Here is a 16,720-nt window from a genome sequence, read left to right on the forward strand (position 1 = left end):
AAATGTATTCTTTAAGAATATTCCTCAGCATAGACTGAAGGTTTACATGGTTCAAACTCAAGCCAGCACTACCACACAGAGTCTGTAAGCATTACCACACAGTGCGTGGTGGAGAGCCACACTTCCAGGGAGCTCGAACAGATACTCTCTTACAGCAGCACAACTCAACAAGAACAGCAGCTTTAAAAAAGTGTTCTTATAAGCAGAATATTGGAGGAATACTACTTTCATTGAAACCATGTGCCAACTCACCCTGCAAATAAGTTGCAAGCATGTAATATTGTCAAAATTGTATCTCTTAGGAACAGTAAAGAAGTTTGATTCACACACAGTTTTCTGTATTGTGAAATATTTCATATTTTGTTTCTCCTATGTAAAGCGTAATAGGCTACGTAATTTGATTTACACTTTGGGGATCTGATACATTTTTTAACTATGTAAAAGATGGAGCACCAAACATTTCACTGTTTATGCACCAAGTTTCAAATAGTCTTGATTGTGAATTAATGAATGGGTAGAAGCAAGGAAGCATTGAAAACAAACAAAACAATGCAGAAATAGATTCATTCGTGCCTACTCTACCTTTTACATTAAAGTTAATATTCCTATGTACATTGAGAAACAAAAGCAAGGAATAAAATTTTATGAATAAATCAGAATTGATGAGTTTGAAGTAGGAAATATGAAAAGCAAGTAACACTGGCTAGATTGTTATGATGAAAACCTTACATGAGTTTGCAAATTACTACTTCTGGAAATGAACATCATATATATAACATCAACAACCACACTGTAAAAAGTCCTCCACAAATCCTAGTTAAGTCACATCTGTTTCTTATCAGAAATTAAAAACCTGAGATGATGTGCATGTTAATAGAGCAGCAATGACACTGACAGCACTCTGCAAGCACTACAAGAATTAAACTTGTACTTTTGAACAATTCTTCTGATTTTTCACATCATTAAAACACAAGTTTCCTGGATTTTATCAGAAAATAAATGGTTTTGAAAAGTAGAATATACTGCTATAAAATAGGCTAAAACTTTTAAATCAGAAAAATCTACTCTTCATTATGTCCAAGTTATTACTAATGCATGTGGATAGTAAATCCCCAGATCCCCACACAACAGCACTGCCCACTAACCATAAAGGTGACACAGCACATCCACAGTCACAGTACGCCCAAACTCTGAAACAGATCGATTTAAAACTGAGCAATGCCAAGAGGCAGTTATCAGCCTTTCAGGTCAAGTGTCCATCTCACATAAGTTAATGGACAATCAGCCTCAACCCAAATACTGTCTCGACAATTACAAACTGCATTTCCAAACCCAAATTCCAGTGCAGTATTCCTAAATTTTCTAAATCATACTCATTTACTTGAGTAAAAAGATACTCCTACACGTGGTTCTGAAAACACTCTGAACTATCACATCTACTTCACCAGCCGATTCTTTAATGAAAGACACACAGCAGAGATGAAAGAAGAGGAGATCAGAGCAGGAATTTGATGTACAAGAGCTGAAAGTTACACCACAGACACAACCCTTGTTAAATTCTACCAGCTACACCAGCCTACACATAATCTACAGTTAAGACGAAACCGAATATCCTCCAAGAGCCAGCGTGCATCTACAAAGGATTTGGGCAATAGTTTAGATTTCGCACACTATCACTCATTTTCACACACATCCTTGGAATTAGAGAAGACAAGTCAGCAGACAGTAGCAACTAATTGTACAGTCCTTCCCTTTCCCTCAGAGCTTTATGTTTTTCTCTTCAAAGCTTCGTAGATTGATTGTAAAGCCACCCCATGCCATAAATAAAGAAAAGGCACTACTCGTTCCCTAGTTCGGATTTCCTGGGCTCTTACTGTGAAGCTATTTCTCCACTCTTTGATCTTTAAGCCACTGGCAATGTCTACAAGCACACTACCAATCATGGCAGCAGATCCTTATTTTTTCCCAGCTCCCTTTTCAGCAGCTAAATGAATTTCTACTTCTCCCGGTTCTAAAGAGTACTGCCAAGATAAGTGATTCACAGCCTCAAAATAGTTGATCGGTAGAAATAAAATATATGTAGAACCATGTAGGAGTAACTCTCACTTACAAGAAAATGGAGTGCATGGTCTACATCAGTAGACCACCATGCACAGCTGTGATGACCCACCATGCACAGCTGTGATGACCCACCATGCACAGCTGTGATGACCTCTGTTCCATCTAATGAAATAAGAGAAGCAATGTTCTTTTTTTCTACTAAAAAAATAAAGATGATTTAGTTATTGCTGCAACTGTCATTCCCCAGCAAGGCGAAATACATAAAAGATATGCTTCCGTTCATCCCCATCAGCCTTTAAATTTCATCATCATGTGTGAAAGATGGCATGGGAAGTTTTCTTTCTTTTTTTTTCTGAATCTCTGAAATGCCAGTAAAGATCAAGCCTCTTCTTCACATTTTTGCTGGAGGGTATTGCTCAAACAAGCCACTTCTCTTTCCCACTCCTTCCTTCAGCAGGCAACAGCACTCACCTTTCACTCAGGTTCTTGCTAGAGAAAAGCCAGTCCTGAGGCTGGTGTATTTGGGATTGTTTTTCTCTTATGTCTCAGTGAAGTAATTACAGTGAGTTAAAGATGCTCCAGCCCATCTCAGACTTGAGCTGCAGACAGGTACTACGACATCCCTCCTACCATCTCAGAACAAGCTCCACTTTGCAAAAGCCTTTCAACACTATTCATCGCAGCTTTGTCATAATTAATGACAAAAACAAGCGCAGCACCTAAGAAGATGCAAGAGAAAACAGAGAGGGCTAGGGGCAGGAAACTTACTTAAAATAGCTGATCCCAAACCAGTAATAGAAGTGCATTATTTTAATTGGAGGGAGTAATGCATACACTTTGACAGACAATTGATGTGTATTAAAATAAAGACAAAAAAGCCAAATTAAGCACATAAAATGCACACACTGCATCTCTTCAAAAAGAAAAAGGACCTGCTGAAGGCAAGCATTAGACTTTACTCTCTGTTCTACCCACTGCCTCCCACAGCCCAATGGCTGCGAGGTGAACACATTCTACTTGTCAAACAAAACAATTCTCTCATCCATACCGAGCATCAGGTGCCAACCCACGTTCCTAAGCAACACCATGCTCTCTCCACATTCTCACCTCCGCCAGCAGTAACACAGAGTCTCATCATAAGCTCCTGCTGCGTTCAATGTGAGAGCATCCTATCATGTCTCAGGTACAGCACTGCATTAGGCAGCATTAGCAGCCTCAGCCCCTATTTTGTCTTCACTGAGACATGCAAAGTATAACTAAGAGACAGCACTGATACTTTAGAGTTGATAATAAACTTTTTTTTTTTTTAAATCCTGGTTTAGATATAAATTGCTTGCAAATACAAGCCAAAATAGATATCCTTTGCCAGCAGGTATGGAAACATTCTTTCAAAGTTACTGGGGGTTAAACTTTTTTCTGACACCTATAATATTCAGTGCTGGAAAAAAAAAAAATCTCTGCAAAGAATAATTGCTCCCACAGGGACCAATCCATGGGTCACAGTTTTTCGCACTTGACGGCAACAGAGCTTCAAGAATGAGATTTTCTATAAAACCTAGACTTAAGCTTGAAGCGTAATCACAATGTTTGCCCTAGCTCTAGAAGCTGAACTAAAGTGCCACTTCTGCAGTGTAATTATTCCACATATGTTCCAAAAACCCATGGGGAAGTTTTATTATTCAGAAGAATAAATAGGGTAAAAATAAATGGTTTTTAATTTTAGCCAATTTTTACACTTGTTATGAATTTTCATTTTTCTTATGCAAGCTTAAGTCCATAGGAAAGAGGATTTGCCTTGAAGAAATAATTAAACTTTCATCTCCAGTTATGCTTCTCAGCAAATACACAGCCACCCACACAGCACGTAACACACAAGTGCTATTCAGTGGCACAGAACGCAAACAATCACCACTGCTTCACCATCTTCCTTTCAGTTTCAAATTGAATATTTGAAGTTTGAATTCCAGTTCAACAACATGGTATAAGCAGGAGCACAGTAAGGGCTTAGATTAGAATAGGTTGAGGTCCCACTGTAGAGCTTAATTTGCTCTCAGTGCTTTTTTGAATACTTGAGCTATTCTTAGACAATAATATCATAATTTGTTATACGGGATATGTAAGCCTACTGCCTTGAGGATACTAAAAGATTACAACACTCGATTTCTGATGCCAATGTCTGGAACAGAGTTAGTAAGCTGCAGAATTCAGAATTTTTCTGGGACAACAACCTGAAGCAACAAGACTCCATCCTCTGACTGAAGATGCAGGATCATTTTTGCAACTACGCGTATCTATGACACCTTTCCTAATTACTGAGAACATTCCAACCCTTCTTTCCTAATGCAGGGACAACACAAGTGCACAGGTGCCCTGTAAGAAGGTCACAAAATCTGTGTATCTCCTGGCCCATTCAGCTGCCAATTCTAGCCCCAAGCAGGTAAAATCACCATGCTGATCCCAACTGTTAGAATGCAGGTGGAAACGAAACACAAAGTGCTACAGATAACATCAGCAAGAATTTGCTAAACTCATGCAGGAATTCTCCCAAATAATAGTCCTCCCTGCCCCAGCAGCCCCAAGTAACCTTGAGTTTGGAAAATCCTGACCAAGTAAATCCTTGACCTCCTATGAAGTCCTTATGAAAACAAGCCTCTTTGACCCGCAGCAGCAGATGAACCTCTGTTGACCAGGTCCTTCCTCCGGTGTCTCCTGCCATATAACACTTCATACATTTTTGCAAGAACAGCTTCTGATCAAAACCAGACGTCTCCTCCCTTACCAACAGCAGCTCTGTCCAGAACTCAAGAGATCCCAGCCCTGAGTCACACACATGCAGACTCCAACCTTTCTCCCCAGCATGGCAATACATGAGTACTCAAACCATGGGCTCAGGCTGATCTGAAGCAGAATCTCTTTACTTTCAGAAAAGAGCACAAATATCTCTAAAAACCACCCAAACTTTGCAAAGATTAGGAAGCCAACTTTTGAATGTTATTTTCATTTCCAAACAAAACAACAGATTAGTTGCAGACTTGGTCTCTGCCTCCTTCCAACACATAATGAAGAAAAAGACATTCTGGAGCGTTCATCATGTCTAGTGCACTGCATCCAGTGCCGAACCTCCCCTCACACAACAAACCTAGAGACTAAATGAACAAAAGATTGATTATTAGTGAATCACATCTACCATCCTAAACTGCACACATTCACAACTTACAGGTACAATTCTCACCCTGCTTTACACTTTTTTTTTTTTTAAACAAATAACTAAATTCTAAATTTTTTGCTAACCAGAGACTTAAAAGTACCTCTCCTCCCACCTCTCACTTTTGTGCTGACCAATAGGATGCAGTGAATTCATCTCAAAAACAGAAAACATCAGAAACCCAGTGCAATACTCCTGACAAACAGGACATTTTACAAGAGGATTGCCCTAAGCAAGAAGTGATGGCAACTCCATTTTACACTAAGTGATTAACCTCTGGAGTGTTCAAATATCTCACATCTCATTTGTTCGTTTAAATATATAGGTTTCCCTAGATGAATCAGAAGACAGTCTCTGTTTTCAGTGAAGCCCTTCCTATCCCTTACTTCCCAAGACCACCTTGAGGCTCAATTTCATCTACTCAGAAAAAGCTGGTGAACACAAAGCCTAACCAGTCCAGAACTAATGTTGCATTTTGAGGAGTTTTCTACAGGGGCATATTCCTGTTAGCAGAAACATCACCTTCTCTATTTTCTGTTCACCTATTCTTTTTTCTATTATGATTCAGATTCCTTCCCAGTCTTAAGCTTCACTTAGATTTCACTTCCCATCACTTCTGCCTGGCAGTTCAACTCTATTCTATCACACTGTATAACTCACCTAAATTACAGAGGCCATCTTCAGCTCTGCCTGGACAGCAGAACCCAGCACAGATGGACACAACAATTCAATGCTAAGTAAGCTCCAGTGCCACTGCATCTCTCACTACCGGCAATCACTTGCAGCCTTGTCCTTTCCTGTCTTCATTAACTTCCCATACGTATTATTGTTTGTCATCTCAGACTTTAACAAGCACTGAGCCACCTAAGCCCACCACCTCTGAACAATACTGAAAACTCTGTGACCAAGACCTAAGGAAAAGAAAAATTACAATAGCTGAGGGGAAGAAAAAACATCCTGTAAAGAAGACCAAGCTCACAAGCACAGAAAAGCAAACTAACACCAACTTCCACATATAATTACAATTTTGATCATGTGTTTTTCAACGCCATTGAGAGCAAGTACACTAAACCACCACATGCTGCCAAAACAGGACACAGATTTACTCAATTCTGCCCCTAGAGAAATTGGGGAAAAAAAGCACAATAAACACAAAAGAACCAGCATGACAGACACTGGAAGGCAGCACTGGCACACGACAGCAATGAGGATTCTCTAAGAACCCATTTGGAATAGAATTTATGCAGAGGGTATGCTGGCAGCACAGAACAGAATCTGCTCATTTTCTTTTCATCTGTCTAAAATGTTTTTGATTTTCAGAAGGTCAATGTGTGATATCCTGTTATTAATGGATCATCTCAGCATTTTGCACATTTCCTTCAAGTTCTTGGGCTTCCAATCTGCATACAATTACATTGCTGTTGTGGTTATCAGAAGAGAACAACTAACAAATCCTGATCTCCCTGCTTCTACAGCAAATAGCAGAAATTAGTGATCAAAAGTTCATTGAAGCCTCACATATGGTAGAATCTTTACTTTTCACTTGTCTGAACAAGCATGAACAAAATCCACAGCAAATAACAATCAGTTCAGCCTGCTGTCTTTTATGAGTTCCATTTCACTTATCTGCAACCCAAGCTTGTCATTAGTAATGACAATTAGTTAACTATTTCAGTACTGTGCTAGATTCAGTAAAAACTGAAACCACTGCTAATTTGATAAGAAAATTTGCTCTTGCCCTGATGTAAGTAACAGTAATCACCACTCTAAGAAACACTGACAGAAATCAGACTGAAACTGTAAATAAAAATTGTGATTATCTTTTGATTTCAAAAAAAATATTAGAAGGGTAATTATGGATTACCACTGCATAAACTGTGCTAACAACTCTGTAAGGACATACACCAACAGCGCATTTAAAATTGGATTGCATCTTGCTATGCAATCAAACCCAGTTCCATATGCATGCATGCTGCCTACATCCTTCCACTGCTCTCCCTCTAAAGGGAGGGAGCCAATTGCTAATTACCAGCATAGTAATTGTTCTTTGACATTTGTAGGTTGATAGAAGATTTTATTTTTAAATACTCACATGGTCCAATTCCAGGATTTTTTCACAGAAGATAAAACCCAATTATGTGGAACTTCAATCACAAGTCACAGAAGAGACCTCTGCAATTAAACATCTTTCCTCTACACAAAGAGCTAATTAAAGTGATGTCCAGACGGTGAACCAAGCTGTCCTCTACTGAAAGTGAACAAGACCTCCTGAAAAGGGGAAAAGCTGAGAGATTGCTGGGAATACTGGAACTGCTCTGCTCCTTGACAGCAATTTCAAGATTCCCCCCAACACAGCCCAGCAGCTCAACCCAACCAGCTCCTGAAGGTTCTGTTGCAAATTACACTTCCCTCCTTCGGGGGTTCTACCCCCACCATTTTCCCAACAGCCGAGGAGAAGAGAGCAGGGCAACTGGAAACGAGCAGTGTTTGCCAGGGCTGGGGCAGCTGGAGCCTTTCAGAGTGGACTTACCACAGTAAAGAGCCTTTCCCCTAAAGCAGATGAGGTCCTGGCAGAGGTTTCCATGCTGAAGAGGTAATCCTCAGCTCCTCCTGCTGAATTATGTGCACGCGTGTGTGCATGTACCTGCTTTTGTGCCTCTGTGACATACAACAGGAACAGTGCTCAGGGCTTTTCTTTTAAATCACTTTTTAAATTCAGATTTTAAGATTAATTCCTAATTCATCTGAATTAGGAAACTGTTTGGGACTGCCTAATTTAAAGCATTAACAGAGCAGCTATATCTTACGTGCTTCCCAGCTCATCCCACTGAGTTCAGCCAAGCCTTGGGGTGGGTCTGCGTCAGAACCAGCGTTTTACACTTTAAAAGATGTTCATATCCCTCTTCTTGAGTTCAGTGACTGCAAAGTCAAGACCTGAAAACTCAGTAACAAGCATCACATGAAACAATCGAAAATCCATGAACTTAAACTGAAGTCAGAAGGAAGCGAGTGCAAGTAAATTCACTGTGCAACTGCAATATGGGAACTACAGCTCATGGTACTGCAGCTGAGGTAAGCCTACTGCTGGAGCCAGCCAACAGATCCACATTATGCTGTCCTACAAGACTGGATGGAAAACTGAATGGAGGTATCGCTCTGAATCCAGCTGTTCTCTAGAATGATATTTCACTTGACTCCTTTCTGGGAGTCTGGGCTCCTGAAATGCAATGGCTAAACCACCCTGGCCATTAGCAGCTGCCTGACACATGCTGTCAGCTCTGCACTGAGCTAGAGGTACTCGAGTTTTCTGTATGCTTTATGAGCACTGATAGTGGAAGCGAGCAATTACCACTGAGATGTACAGACTTTCTTAAAGGCACTTGAAACAAAAGCTATAAACATCCACGTTAAAAAAACCACAAACATGTGCTGTATTAAAATAACCTGCTCGGGTTCCCTTGCCATTCAAAATAGCTTTGGCATTCCCTGGAACCAAGAGTGCTGACCTGGCCCTGGACCACTGCAGGTTGCTCCACATTACTGCTTTTAGGAAGTTCTGGATCACCTGAGAGGCCGCCTCACACCTGGCTCAGGCAGCAGGGTCCCCCCAGCGCCCTCTGAGCAGGAGCACTTTGATTGTTGTACAGTGCCAGCAGTTGGTAAAACAGAAATTGCTGCTGATCCAATTTTTCCTTAAACACTTTCAAATATAAAGGATATAGATACAAAGGCAAACAAAAAATACTAGGTATGGGATTGTCTTAGTATGAAAACACTGCCCAGACAGTATATGCCAGTCACATACACAAAGAGAAACAAAGGAAAACCAAACTGTTTTGTTGGGATTTCTTCCCCCCAAATGCAGGGAAAGGCCACCTTTATCCTCTTCTTCTGGTTTGTTTTTTTTTTTTTTCCCCCCCCCCTCCAGATTTCCTAAAGTTTTCATTCCACCCACCCTTCTGATCACAGTAACCAACAAAAAAATCTTATCTGTCTAATGGTGTAGCAGCTTTGGGAAACAAAGCAGTCAAACCACTTTCAGGCTACCCAACGGTACCAACCATTAAAATTATAGTAAAATAAATTGTTTTGGGGTAACTGAGCAGACTGCTTCAGACTGCTAGCCTCTTGGCTGCTCTGCAGAAATACTAGTGAGGGTTGTGGAACAATTCAGCATCACTCCCAAGTCAGAAAGTAACTGAAGAATCTACTTGCACATTTTTACCAGTTGCAGCAGTCATTTTCATTTGCTATCCACATATACTTATACAAAGGACTTAGAAAGACCATGCTTGAACTGAAATTCTAAATGCAAAAAGTAGACCAAGCATGAAAAAGAAAACCAAAACATTTTTTTAAAGATGGTTTACTGCAGCAGTCAGCAGCTTTCTCAAGGACATTCAAAGAGCAAAATTTATCAAGAGACATGAAGTGGCAAATCCAGATTAGCCAAAATAATAAGCATTTCACTAAAAGGAAATACCTAACAGAAAATAAAGTGATTCCGGCTATTTTCTAGTGAAATAACATGTATGTTTTATTCTCAGTTTGTTCCACTGGAGCAGAGGGGAGAGAGAGATAAACGAAAGATGAGAGTCATAATCCATGAGAGCACTCTTAGGCTTCCCCAGATAGTGAAATTTAACATTGACAGATATGACAGGAACTCATCTCAGTCTAAGCTCTGCTTTGGAAACAGGGACAGCACTGAAAAGAATAAGGATAAAGAACTTCTATCAGTCTGAGCTGGTAAGATGCAAAGTGTAAAAACAGTCTGCACGCATTGTAAACCAAGAAGCGAAAAGCACTGTAGCTGCCTTCTTGCCATATTATTCTTTAAGTTGCTGCTGCAAGAGCACAGAGGAGTTAAAGTTAACCATTAACTAGCACAAAATCACTCCAACTATCTTGGAGTTGCATGGTTGCATGGATCTAAGAGACACACTGCATAACAGGCAGCACAGTGGGGACACGTCCACTCCAAGAGATAATTTCTTGCTGGGGTGGTGTGCTCTGAGTGATCCCCTCAACAGCTGGGAACAGTGTCACAGCCAGGAACTTTTCCACTGGACTGCTGGAGCACTACTCCACATCACTTGTACCAGTCAGAGCACGAAGTGCTAAAGATGCACCACCAAAATGCAGACAACTCGGCAGAGGAAAGCTGATACACCAAGAAAAAGCAGCAAGTCAATTGGAACAACAGTACCAGACCAACGCCTAGGAACTACTGGGTCACACATCTGCTGAGCAGGTCTGGTCAGATCCTCTTTTCTTTGCTACTTTTATTGATGGAATCACCACGCAGAGCAATTCGGGGTTGCTCTTTTGAAGAGAGCCACATGGAACAATTTCCCCAAACTCCCAGCACACCACAACCACACAGCCTGTCCTTACACTAGCCACGTTCCCATCTGTTCAAAGGCTTTGTACTGCCAGCATCATGGGGCAGTGAGGGCTACTAAATGGTTCAATGCATCCCAGAATGTGCTCGCACTCCCACCACGGGGCCTCCAGTGCTATTAGGACAGGACTAGGAACCCGCCAAGTACCATACCTACAGCACGCTGCCCTCCTCTCATTTCTTCTCTCACTGTAATATGCATCTTCCTGTCACTCTCCAAACACATAAGCAATTACAAGTAGCCATCCTGACCTTAACATTATTTTCCCAAACTAAAAAGAGAATAAGTTAGAAAGCGCACAGAAGAATCAAAACTTCACTTGGTAAATGACGAGCAGATGAAAGACATCACTCTAAAAATGGACAGACACGGATTTAGAGGATGTCTCACTTAGAGGACGTCTCTCCAGCAGTGTGGATCATAGAACAGATACTTCTTTTAATTAGTACTTTCAGTGAGCACGTGTACATAAATACACACGTGTTCACAAATGTACACAAACAAATGTCTTTTGTAAATACACACATTTTATATACAGGCTAAATCAGCTGAAATAAGGGTTTTTTTCCCCACATACTTCTCAAGCTAAAGAGATTTATCTTTTTGCTGTATTTTAACAGTATATTCACCATGGAGCAGTTTCATAATTAAAAGCCTTTAATTAAACAGAACATTAATTAACCATGAGATAAGCACAAAAACTAAACAAACTACATCAAAGAAAATCTAGACTCTGACCTACTGAAATGACTTTATATGCAATTACAGGCGCTGAGAATTACTGTTTGTAGATAACTGGGTTGGCTGCCTCCTTAAAGTCAACTAACCACATTAAATAACACCAAACCAAAAAACAAACCACCCAAATGCATCAGGGCTGATTGGATTGCAGTTATATGCATTCATTTTTATATGCTTCAATATTAATTCATCACTGGTTCAAAATCGTTCACCACTGAACACCAACACATACAGAACACTTCTAACAAGTTTTTGAAGCTAGCTTTCAAACCTCAAAATAAAAGATTATCTAGAGATTTGTCTAATTTCCTTCCAGTTAGTCCTCAGAAACTCAGATATACAACCAGCTTTTCGTAGTGTTGGCTCTTGGATATATTTCCAAGAGTACTTTAGACGGGTTTTGCTGCATTATAGGGCTGAAGTGAGGTGACTTTTTTTGTAGGAAGACCACTTAATGAAATGAACAAAGAAAAGGCAACTCTCATGCTCTCAATGTGGTAATGGATATTTTAATTGCTTTTGGGATCCCTGGCACTATTCCTCCTAGTAAACAGGGCCAGATCAGCTTTCTACACAAAAACGTGCTATACTGCAGAATGTCAGAGAATGAAAGGAATATGAAGCAAGTATTATTGGCCACATGTCAAGAGATCTTCATTTCAAAAATTCATGATTTCACAGCAGCAGATGCACCTGGGGAAGAGGGGCACACAATTCAAAAGCTTTCAAAAGGAAGTGGAAACCGTAGAACAGCAGAAAGTGAAAAGCTTCGTTAACATTTAATTGATCTCTGAAAGATAAGCGGGAATATTTTAATAAACCAATATAAATTAAGAGTTTCAGTTCTCTGCATTGCAAGATTCTAGATATGTCAAATCTGCAGAAAGCAAACTATCCAGCCCGCCAATGGGAAAACAACTGAAAATTTACTATGGTTTCAACAGAAGTTGTCGGTTTCTAGATGTTACCTTTTCTCAGGTCTTTGAAAGTTTCCTGAAGTTTCCTTCTTAGACTACATAGGTGTATATTTGTATACAGAACACACACTTCTGAGACTGCTTCTGAATTTATTTTTGAACGTTGCAGTCACCCACTTTACAGCAAGATATGGAAATTGCAGTTTTGAATTTTAGGATCTTTCTCCTTTAAGCAATAAGGCAACAGAAACCGGTGCAAGGATGAATTTCACACAGCAACTGAAACTTCAGTTCTATTTATAGGCTCAATGGCAGGCGCTGCAGTCTGCCGAGACCTCTTTCATTAGTGAAATAACCTCAGACTCTGTCAAGAAGTGTAACCTATCAAGACATATGGAAGAACAGAAGGCAATTCTAAACAGGTTTAATAGACACTTGCCCACTGTTTTTTTTTTTTTTTTTCCAAAGACACAAACAATCATTTCAAAAGGTTTGTGAGTATAGCAAAAGCCGACTGAAGAATGGATGTCCAGGAACAGCATGACATACCTCACAGACTTACAGAAGAGTTTATGCATTTGTTGCATGACGTGCACATAAAACTGCCAGGCTCCAGACATTCAAAAGCACTTTCTGAGCAGACCCTGCTCCATGGAAATTTTTATTACCATTGACTTCCAGAGCCACTATCAACATACACAAGATGGGCAGCAAGTAAAACGAACACAAAGAGCATTAGTAAAGTTAATGGGAGAATAGGAGAACGTATGCAACACCTTTTCCCTGTTGCCTAGTGATATGTATAACTGCATTTCGAAGCAATCTATTGAGCATGAGTCTATAGAGTATGTAGAAATCTAAGTTCTTTAAATGTAACACCAATTTTTCTGTATAGCATATGTTCTAAGGGCATTACTTACTTTATATAGCATGATCCCATGTTAAACTGGGAGGAGGTAAAAGCCAGCATAACATAAATGCTTGCTTCATAGAATTTTACTCTGCTCTGCAGGACCTACAAGTACACTTCCTTTCCCCTGTATTTAATGCTTCAGGCTTTTACATTGGGTTTGTCTATACCCAGAAGTTGCACTGATTTAACTGAATCGTCTTCTAAAGAGACATATTGAAATCAGAGCAGTCTCTTGTATGAACGCTTGGAACTTGAAAATCTGATAACAAACACCGGGGTCACTTTTCTCGTCTCCACACAGGGCATCCAATTAGTCTGCTTGCTAACATTTCAAAAATGACTGTCAAGAAATAACACCACTATTTTCGATTTCTTTATTATGTAATACTTCAAAAACAGAATGCTGTATGTGAGATAAAAATAAATGGACTTGGTGATCGAAACCACGTTTTATAAAATGATCTGGTGTAAATATCGATTTAAAAGAGGAAGCAATGTTTTCCTCATATCTAGACACATCACTCACTGTGTCAATCAGCAGCAGCCAACCCCTTCTATGTATTCTTGTATAGCACATTTTCTTCAACAGAAATCTGTGGTGTTCTTGTTGATTTCTTAACAGCTGTAGTAATACCCACCACACTTGTGAGACGAGCTCCTTGTAGAGGCAATATCGACTTGTAATTGCAGGCAAGATGTAATTGAACACGGTATTTTATAAGGTTCTTAAACACTCCTACTGTAGACTTCTAAGCATAACAAGCTTAAGGGTGATGTTTATCCATAAACACCATTTTGTTGGATGCCTTCAGACAAGAACAACAGCATTTCCTAAAGCTTCTATAAATACCACAACTTCAGAAAAATTATACTACACTACACCATCAGGAAAAAATAATCAACCATCATCAAATACACGTCTGAAACTGATGAAGTGCCACTATCTCAAAGTAACAAAATAATGCTCAAAACAATCTTCAAAAGAGCTCTCTACTGAATCAATGCTACTGCTGTGCCACAGCTATTGCATCGACTCCTAATACAAACAGACCTTTCCATTTTTATTACATTTATTGAAATAATTCTTACCTCTCCAGCTCATATTCTTTCATACCAGCTTTTACTGCTTTCATTACCTGTAAGATACATATTAACATGGGACATTCTTAGCAGGAGGGAATCGCATATTTATAAATTTACAACTTACAACTGAGCATCTCCAGAGAAACCTATATTACAAAAATATAATCTGTACTTCATTTAAATTTACGTCAGTGTATGTACTTCAAAACTATATTAGAAATCAAACTTTTTAATCTTTTAAAATGCCTGCAGTTTCCAGCAATAGAGCAAGCTTAATTGCCAAAGTATATCCTAATGAACTGCAGCTCATCAAAATACCAACGCTAAATTCTGAAAGCTCTGGTGAACTTGGCAGCAAGTCCTTTTGTTTTATGAAACACCAGCAAAACAAAACTGTGAACTGCAATACGCTACAAAGAAAGAGCCTCTTTCATACTTTGTAATCTGAATCAACAGAACACAGCTAGAATTAACACCATGTTACACCTCATGTCTGAATTTCATTCTCAGGTTTGCTGAGAATGTGCACCATTGCTATTCTTTTGCCTGCTTCTGTATTATGGAAGTTCTACTAAACAGCAGCTCTGTAGGAGTTATCTCAGATGGGATGACATTATTTAAGGATTACAAATGACTGAGGAGAATGAATGCAAATGCATAGACTCTTTACAATATGCACTTTACAATATTTTCATGCTTCACATTTCAGAAATGTGTAGAACAGGGGCAAAGTCAACAGTTTAGTTGGTAACTTCTTCAGATGCTTTTCACTAAGCTCCCCCTGGTCTTTGCTCAGAACTCATGGCATCTGAGTCACTTTATAGAGTACAGGATTGACACCTAAGTTCCATATCACCAATACCACAACTCCCATCATTTATAAGGATCTGACTTGAGTAAACTGCCAGAGCAAAACTTTCTAGAGCTGCACACACAGATGCAGGTCAGATGAAAAACCTTCTTCTCATTCTCCATTGCTGTACAGGTATTTGTGCAAATAGAGCAGACAGATTGCAGGCAGGTCACCTTCTGCTGAGGCTCCAGCTTTTATCCAAAACCACACTTCATTTCTCACACATTGCAAATGCACCAGTGAGTTCAAGGACAATGCAAGGTATATTACTGGGCTGTAATAGAAGGGATATTACCCTCTTATTTCTATCCAGCCTTTCCATTATTTTATTACTAAGCAATTCAGGGTTGCTGGGAACGTTTTCTGAGTACTACTGTTACACTAAGAGCAAAAATTATTAACAGTAAAGGATCCATTACCTCTTTATGAGCTTCACTGGAGATTTTATTGGTGTAGCGCAGAACTTCCAATTCCATGTCTGTCTTAATCACACGACTTAAAGAAAAGCAGAACAGATTTTGGTTAGATTGCAGCTTCTTAGGCTAAGAATACAGAATAACCTGAAAACAACATTTATTGCCTGCGGTAAAATAAGACCAAGTATACCTCAAGAACAGAGCCTTATTAAAGTATTCGTGACAGTGAAGTTCCGTTGGCATTGATTCACCACTAACAAAACAATCTTACAAAGGAACGTCACGTCACAGGCATTCCAAACATCAGCCTGCATTATTTTGAGATGAATAAACAAGTGGTCCAATCAACCTTTTTTCAACTCATTCTACAGCACATTTGGAACAAAGGCAATGGAGTTCTGTATTTGTCATTGCCCAACACTACCAGTGGAACATTTGTACAGGCATACTTGAGTTACTTTTTAAACATAATTTGAAACTAGTTTACATAATGAAATTTCCAGAGCTCCAAAATTTCTAATTCAGCACAATCCCAACTCCCACCTATCTGCAATACCTTGGGGGAACAGATGGAACAAACGTTGCATCTGTTTAGTATTTAAAATCCAAACCATGAAGTTCAAAAACCACAGAGGCAGTAATTACAGCCACAGTGTCCACTTTCCTTTCTGTATTCAGAAAACACAATAAAAAAATAACACCCTGTTCTTCATGCCTTATGAAATGCTGAACTTGCATTTATTCATGAGCCTTGATATTCTGTTCTGAACTCAACTAAAAAATTTAACATTAAATTTTTATCTACTTGCACTGCTTTCTACTGCCTAATTCAAATAAAAGCAGCTATTTTGTGTGAACATGAAGTGGAGATAGTTCCTACTTTCTATTGACCAACACCTACTCTTCCTACTGCTACACATACTGATTTCTTAATATTTCTCACATCCACCTCAAAGGACGCCGCAAACACCACAGTTACTGTTTACAAAGAACAGAACTACATCTATTGAATTTGGTAATAATACTTGAATTGTATTTTCCAGTTCCACTCCAGAGCTTGCAGCAGGTATAAAGTACCATAACTGAGATATTTCAAAACTGCCACCAAGGCGCTTTTTTTTTTTAT

The 16,720-nt window shown here is 39.4% G+C and overlaps 1 long non-coding RNA gene across 1 annotated transcript in view; it reads right to left on the reverse strand.

Annotated features, from left to right (window-relative positions):
• Positions 1 to 14,274: 14,274 nt before the first annotated feature.
• The window catches only part of LOC109369755, a 9,093-nt gene continuing 6,647 nt past the window's right edge, over positions 14,275 to 16,720 (reverse strand). Inside the window, exons 2-3 of the long non-coding RNA XR_002119192.1 lie at positions 15,598 to 15,673; positions 14,275 to 14,378 (exon numbers count right to left, since the gene is read on the reverse strand). This is a non-coding gene — a long non-coding RNA (uncharacterized LOC109369755). The remainder of the gene's footprint in view (positions 14,379 to 15,597; positions 15,674 to 16,720) is intronic.

The sequence above is a fragment of the Meleagris gallopavo genome, chromosome 13 (genome assembly GCF_000146605.3).
Source record: "Meleagris gallopavo isolate NT-WF06-2002-E0010 breed Aviagen turkey brand Nicholas breeding stock chromosome 13, Turkey_5.1, whole genome shotgun sequence".
Classification (NCBI taxonomy): domain Eukaryota; kingdom Metazoa; phylum Chordata; class Aves; order Galliformes; family Phasianidae; genus Meleagris; species Meleagris gallopavo.